The following is a 6,308-nucleotide window of genomic DNA, read 5'->3' on the forward strand; positions in this document are numbered from 1 at the left end:
AGTCTCTACAGATATTTTTGTTAGAAGGGTTTAAGCCCAACATTCCAAATTTAGGGTTAGTACCAATGCTCCACGTTTTTTCAAAGTTTCAACCCACCTGCTCCTCGTTAGTATAGTGGTGAGTATCCCCGCCTGTCACGCTGGAGACCGGGGTTCAATTCCCCGACGGGGAGAAAGTACTGCTCTTTTTTTAGGGTGAACAATGTTGTTGAGCCCACAAAGTGGAACATATTCTTGGAAAAAAAGCTTTATGATACAATTTCCTGCCTTTGAGGTTAACTCAGCCTTCCAAGGCATTGGTTGTTCAGTGGTAGAATTCTCGCCTGCCACGCGGGAGGCCCGGGTTCGATTCCCGGCCAATGCAGGAAGTTTTGAACATGTCATTTCGACAAGTATGCAAACCCCTGAGGAGGAAATCTGTGTTAGATTGCCAGGCAAACAGAAATCTCTGGTCTTGGTCGAATTCTCAACTGACTCTTGAAAAATAAGACTTTGAACATTTACTCATTCTCAGTAGACTTTGGTGAATCCATTGCAGATTTCCAGTGTGTGAGGTGATTAACTTTTTGCAAGGCTTTAGTTGTTAAATGGGAAAGAGTAACCAACTTGTCAGTGACAACTGTCTTGAGTTTGGCATTTGTGACAATGTCCTGGGATTACCCACAAACGCCTCACCTGCAAACTAGTATTGTGTGGCTTGTGAGCGGTATAGAGCAAAATCGATTACATGTACGTGTTTGTGAGAGTCTCAGCTTTCCATAGCTGGGTCATAGTAGTTCCTAGCTCCAACCATTCAGTCTCTACAGATATTTTTGTTAGAAGGGTTTAAGCCCAACATTCCAAATTTAGGGTTAGTACCAATGCTCCACGTTTTTTCAAAGTTTCAACCCACCTGCTCCTCGTTAGTATAGTGGTGAGTATCCCCGCCTGTCACGCTGGAGACCGGGGTTCAATTCCCCGACGGGGAGAAAGTACTGCTCTTTTTTTAGGGTGAACAATGTTGTTGAGCCCACAAAGTGGAACATATTCTTGGAAAAAAAGCTTTATGATACAATTTCCTGCCTTTGAGGTTAACTCAGCCTTCCAAGGCATTGGTTGTTCAGTGGTAGAATTCTCGCCTGCCACGCGGGAGGCCCGGGTTCGATTCCCGGCCAATGCAGGAAGTTTTGAACATGTCATTTCGACAAGTATGCAAACCCCTGAGGAGGAAATCTGTGTTAGATTGCCAGGCAAACAGAAATCTCTGGTCTTGGTCGAATTCTCAACTGACTCTTGAAAAATAAGACTTTGAACATTTACTCATTCTCAGTAGACTTTGGTGAATCCATTGCAGATTTCCAGTGTGTGAGGTGATTAACTTTTTGCAAGGCTTTAGTTGTTAAATGGGAAAGAGTAACCAACTTGTCAGTGACAACTGTCTTGAGTTTGGCATTTGTGACAATGTCCTGGGATTACCCACAAACGCCTCACCTGCAAACTAGTATTGTGTGGCTTGTGAGCGGTATAGAGCAAAATCGATTACATGTACGTGTTTGTGAGAGTCTCAGCTTTCCATAGCTGGGTCATAGTAGTTCCTAGCTCCAACCATTCAGTCTCTACAGATATTTTTGTTAGAAGGGTTTAAGCCCAACATTCCAAATTTAGGGTTAGTACCAATGCTCCACGTTTTTTCAAAGTTCCAACCCACCTGCTCCTCGTTAGTATAGTGGTGAGTATCCCCGCCTGTCACGCGGGAGACCGGGGTTCAATTCCCCGACGGGGAGAAAGTACTGCTCTTTTTTTAGGGTGAACAATGTTGCTGAGCCCACAAAGTGGAACATATTTTTGGAAAAAAAGCTTTATGATACAATTTCCTGCCTTTGAGGTTAACTCAGCCTTCCAAGGCATTGGTTGTTCAGTGGTAGAATTCTCGCCTGCCACGCGGGAGGCCCGGGTTCGATTCCCGGCCAATGCAGGAAGTTTTGAACATGTCATTTCGACAAGTATGCAAACCCCTGAGGAGGAAATCTGTGTTAGATTGCCAGGCAAACAGAAATCTCTGGTCTTGGTCGAATTCTCAACTGACTCTTGAAAAATAAGACTTTGAACATTTACTCATTCTCAGTAGACTTTGGTGAATCCATTGCAGATTTCCAGTGTGTGAGGTGATTAACTTTTTGCAAGGCTTTAGTTGTTAAATGGGAAAGAGTAACCAACTTGTCAGTGACAACTGTCTTGAGTTTGGCATTTGTGACAATGTCCTGGGATTACCCACAAACGCCTCACCTGCAAACTAGTATTGTGTGGCTTGTGAGCGGTATAGAGCAAAATCGATTACATGTACGTGTTTGTGAGAGTCTCAGCTTTCCATAGCTGGGTCATAGTAGTTCCTAGCTCCAACCATTCAGTCTCTACAGATATTTTTGTTAGAAGGGTTTAAGCCCAACATTCCAAATTTAGGGTTAGTACCAATGCTCCACGTTTTTTCAAAGTTTCAACCCACCTGCTCCTCGTTAGTATAGTGGTGAGTATCCCCGCCTGTCACGCGGGAGACCGGGGTTCAATTCCCCGACGGGGAGAAAGTACTGCTCTTCTTTTTAGGGTGAACAATGTTGCTGAGCCCACAAAGTGGAACATATTTTTGGAAAAAAAGCTTTATGATACAATTTCCTGCCTTTGAGGTTAACTCAGCCTTCCAAGGCATTGGTTGTTCAGTGGTAGAATTCTCGCCTGCCATGCGGGAGGCCCGGGTTCGATTCCCGGCCAATGCAGGAAGTTTTGAACATGTCATTTCGACAAGTATGCAAACCCCTGAGGAGGAAATCTGTGTTAGATTGCCAGGCAAACAGAAATCTCTGGTCTTGGTCGAATTCTCAACTGACTCTTGAAAAATAAGACTTTGAACATTTACTCATTCTCAGTAGACTTTGGTGAATCCATTGCAGATTTCCAGTGTGTGAGGTGATTAACTTTTTGCAAGGCTTTAGTTGTTAAATGGGAAAGAGTAACCAACTTGTCAGTGACAACTGTCTTGAGTTTGGCATTTGTGACAATGTCCTGGGATTACCCACAAACGCCTCACCTGCAAACTAGTATTGTGTGGCTTGTGAGCGGTATAGAGCAAAATCGATTACATGTACGTGTTTGTGAGAGTCTCAGCTTTCCATAGCTGGGTCATAGTAGTTCCTAGCTCCAACCATTCAGTCTCTACAGATATTTTTGTTAGAAGGGTTTAAGCCCAACATTCCAAATTTAGGGTTAGTACCAATGCTCCACGTTTTTTCAAAGTTTCAACCCACCTGCTCCTCGTTAGTATAGTGGTGAGTATCCCCGCCTGTCACGCGGGAGACCGGGGTTCAATTCCCCGACGGGGAGAAAGTACTGCTCTTTTTTTAGGGTGAACAATGTTGCTGAGCCCACAAAGTGGAACATATTTTTGGAAAAAAAGCTTTATGATACAATTTCCTGCCTTTGAGGTTAACTCAGCCTTCCAAGGCATTGGTTGTTCAGTGGTAGAATTCTCGCCTGCCATGCGGGAGGCCCGGGTTCGATTCCCGGCCAATGCAGGAAGTTTTGAACATGTCATTTCGACAAGTATGCAAACCCCTGAGGAGGAAATCTGTGTTAGATTGCCAGGCAAACAGAAATCTCTGGTCTTGGTCGAATTCTCAACTGACTCTTGAAAAATAAGACTTTGAACATTTACTCATTCTCAGTAGACTTTGGTGAATCCATTGCAGATTTCCAGTGTGTGAGGTGATTAACTTTTTGCAAGGCTTTAGTTGTTAAATGGGAAAGAGTAACCAACTTGTCAGTGACAACTGTCTTGAGTTTGGCATTTGTGACAATGTCCTGGGATTACCCACAAACGCCTCACCTGCAAACTAGTATTGTGTGGCTTGTGAGCGGTATAGAGCAAAATCGATTACATGTACGTGTTTGTGAGAGTCTCAGCTTTCCATAGCTGGGTCATAGTAGTTCCTAGCTCCAACCATTCAGTCTCTACAGATATTTTTGTTAGAAGGGTTTAAGCCCAACATTCCAAATTTAGGGTTAGTACCAATGCTCCACTTTTTTTCAAAGTTTCAACCCACCTGCTCCTAGTTAGTATAGTGGTGAGTATCCCCGCCTGTCACGCGGGAGACCGGGGTTCAATTCCCCGACGGGGAGAAAGTACTGCTCTTTTTTTAGGGTGAACAATGTTGCTGAGCCCACAAAGTGGAACATATTTTTGGAAAAAAAGCTTTATGATACAATTTCCTGCCTTTGAGGTTAACTCAGCCTTCCAAGGCATTGGTTGTTCAGTGGTAGAATTCTCGCCTGCCATGCGGGAGGCCCGGGTTCGATTCCCGGCCAATGCAGGAAGTTTTGAACATGTCATTTCGACAAGTATGCAAACCCCTGAGGAGGAAATCTGTGTTAGATTGCCAGGCAAACAGAAATCTCTGGTCTTGGTCGAATTCTCAACTGACTCTTGAAAAATAAGACTTTGAACATTTACTCATTCTCAGTAGACTTTGGTGAATCCATTGCAGATTTCCAGTGTGTGAGGTGATTAACTTTTTGCAAGGCTTTAGTTGTTAAATGGGAAAGAGTAACCAACTTGTCAGTGACAACTGTCTTGAGTTTGGCATTTGTGACAATGTCCTGGGATTACCCACAAACGCCTCACCTGCAAACTAGTATTGTGTGGCTTGTGAGCGGTATAGAGCAAAATCGATTACATGTACGTGTTTGTGAGAGTCTCAGCTTTCCATAGCTGGGTCATAGTAGTTCCTAGCTCCAACCATTCAGTCTCTACAGATATTTTTGTTAGAAGGGTTTAAGCCCAACATTCCAAATTTAGGGTTAGTACCAATGCTCCACGTTTTTTCAAAGTTCCAACCCACCTGCTCCTCGTTAGTATAGTGGTGAGTATCCCCGCCTGTCACGCGGGAGACCGGGGTTCAATTCCCCGACGGGGAGAAAGTACTGCTCTTTTTTTAGGGTGAACAATGTTGCTGAGCCCACAAAGTGGAACATATTTTTGGAAAAAAAGCTTTATGATACAATTTCCTGCCTTTGAGGTTAACTCAGCCTTCCAAGGCATTGGTTGTTCAGTGGTAGAATTCTCGCCTGCCACGCGGGAGGCCCGGGTTCGATTCCCGGCCAATGCAGGAAGTTTTGAACATGTCATTTCGACAAGTATGCAAACCCCTGAGGAGGAAATCTGTGTTAGATTGCCAGGCAAACAGAAATCTCTGGTCTTGGTCGAATTCTCAACTGACTCTTGAAAAATAAGACTTTGAACATTTACTCATTCTCAGTAGACTTTGGTGAATCCATTGCAGATTTCCAGTGTGTGAGGTGATTAACTTTTTGCAAGGCTTTAGTTGTTAAATGGGAAAGAGTAACCAACTTGTCAGTGACAACTGTCTTGAGTTTGGCATTTGTGACAATGTCCTGGGATTACCCACAAACGCCTCACCTGCAAACTAGTATTGTGTGGCTTGTGAGCGGTATAGAGCAAAATCGATTACATGTACGTGTTTGTGAGAGTCTCAGCTTTCCATAGCTGGGTCATAGTAGTTCCTAGCTCCAACCATTCAGTCTCTACAGATATTTTTGTTAGAAGGGTTTAAGCCCAACATTCCAAATTTAGGGTTAGTACCAATGCTCCACGTTTTTTCAAAGTTTCAACCCACCTGCTCCTCGTTAGTATAGTGGTGAGTATCCCCGCCTGTCACGCGGGAGACCGGGGTTCAATTCCCCGACGGGGAGAAAGTACTGCTCTTCTTTTTAGGGTGAACAATGTTGCTGAGCCCACAAAGTGGAACATATTTTTGGAAAAAAAGCTTTATGATACAATTTCCTGCCTTTGAGGTTAACTCAGCCTTCCAAGGCATTGGTTGTTCAGTGGTAGAATTCTCGCCTGCCATGCGGGAGGCCCGGGTTCGATTCCCGGCCAATGCAGGAAGTTTTGAACATGTCATTTCGACAAGTATGCAAACCCCTGAGGAGGAAATCTGTGTTAGATTGCCAGGCAAACAGAAATCTCTGGTCTTGGTCGAATTCTCAACTGACTCTTGAAAAATAAGACTTTGAACATTTACTCATTCTCAGTAGACTTTGGTGAATCCATTGCAGATTTCCAGTGTGTGAGGTGATTAACTTTTTGCAAGGCTTTAGTTGTTAAATGGGAAAGAGTAACCAACTTGTCAGTGACAACTGTCTTGAGTTTGGCATTTGTGACAATGTCCTGGGATTACCCACAAACGCCTCACCTGCAAACTAGTATTGTGTGGCTTGTGAGCGGTATAGAGCAAAATCGATTACATGTACGTGTTTGT

The 6,308-nt window shown here is 43.9% G+C and overlaps 4 non-coding genes across 4 annotated transcripts; all 4 read left to right on the plus strand.

The window, feature by feature from the left end:
• The first annotated feature begins 293 nt into the window (after positions 1–293).
• Positions 294–364, plus strand: trnag-gcc (transfer RNA glycine (anticodon GCC)). The gene has a single exon. It is a non-coding gene; the product is annotated as a tRNA-Gly (tRNA).
• A 724-nt stretch (positions 365–1,088) lies between these two features.
• Positions 1,089–1,159, plus strand: trnag-gcc (transfer RNA glycine (anticodon GCC)). Its single transcript has one exon. It is a non-coding gene; the product is annotated as a tRNA-Gly (tRNA).
• Positions 1,160–1,883: 724 nt separating this feature from the next.
• On the plus strand, positions 1,884–1,954 carry trnag-gcc (transfer RNA glycine (anticodon GCC)). The gene has a single exon. It is a non-coding gene; the product is annotated as a tRNA-Gly (tRNA).
• Positions 1,955–5,064: 3,110 nt separating this feature from the next.
• trnag-gcc (transfer RNA glycine (anticodon GCC)) lies at positions 5,065–5,135 on the plus strand. The gene has a single exon. It is a non-coding gene; the product is annotated as a tRNA-Gly (tRNA).
• Positions 5,136–6,308: the final 1,173 nt, after the last annotated feature.

This window comes from Oncorhynchus mykiss, chromosome 5 (assembly GCF_057628025.1).
Source record: "Oncorhynchus mykiss isolate SJ-2025 chromosome 5, ASM5762802v1, whole genome shotgun sequence".
Classification (NCBI taxonomy): domain Eukaryota; kingdom Metazoa; phylum Chordata; class Actinopteri; order Salmoniformes; family Salmonidae; genus Oncorhynchus; species Oncorhynchus mykiss.